Consider the following 204-nt stretch of genomic DNA (forward strand, 5'->3'; position numbering starts at 1 on the left):
GCCCGAGCCCCCGCTCCCACCCCTGCGGGCTCGGGGGTGGGGAGCGGGCGGGAGCGAGGGGCAGGCGCGCAGTAACAGCCCCCGTCTGCTGGTTTGGCAGAAAGTCCTGGAGCAGGAGGAGGATTTGAAGCCGGTCCCCGCTGACCCTACGGAACAGCAGCCGCTCTTGCCTCGCTCAGGTCAGGACACGCTATTTCACGATGG

General features: G+C 68.6%; 1 protein-coding gene across 1 annotated transcript in view; it reads left to right on the top strand.

Moving 5' to 3' along the window:
- The first annotated feature begins 103 nt into the window (after positions 1–103).
- Positions 104–204, top strand: part of TEAD4 (TEA domain family member 4) — a 59491-nt gene continuing 59390 nt past the window's right edge. The window contains exon 1 of the mRNA XM_009574230.1: positions 104–179. The gene's annotated coding sequence lies outside the window, so the exon portion shown is untranslated. The remainder of the gene's footprint in view (positions 180–204) is intronic.

This window comes from Fulmarus glacialis, unplaced genomic scaffold (assembly GCF_000690835.1).
Source record: "Fulmarus glacialis isolate BGI_N327 unplaced genomic scaffold, ASM69083v1 scaffold9763, whole genome shotgun sequence".
Lineage (NCBI taxonomy): Eukaryota > Metazoa > Chordata > Aves > Procellariiformes > Procellariidae > Fulmarus > Fulmarus glacialis.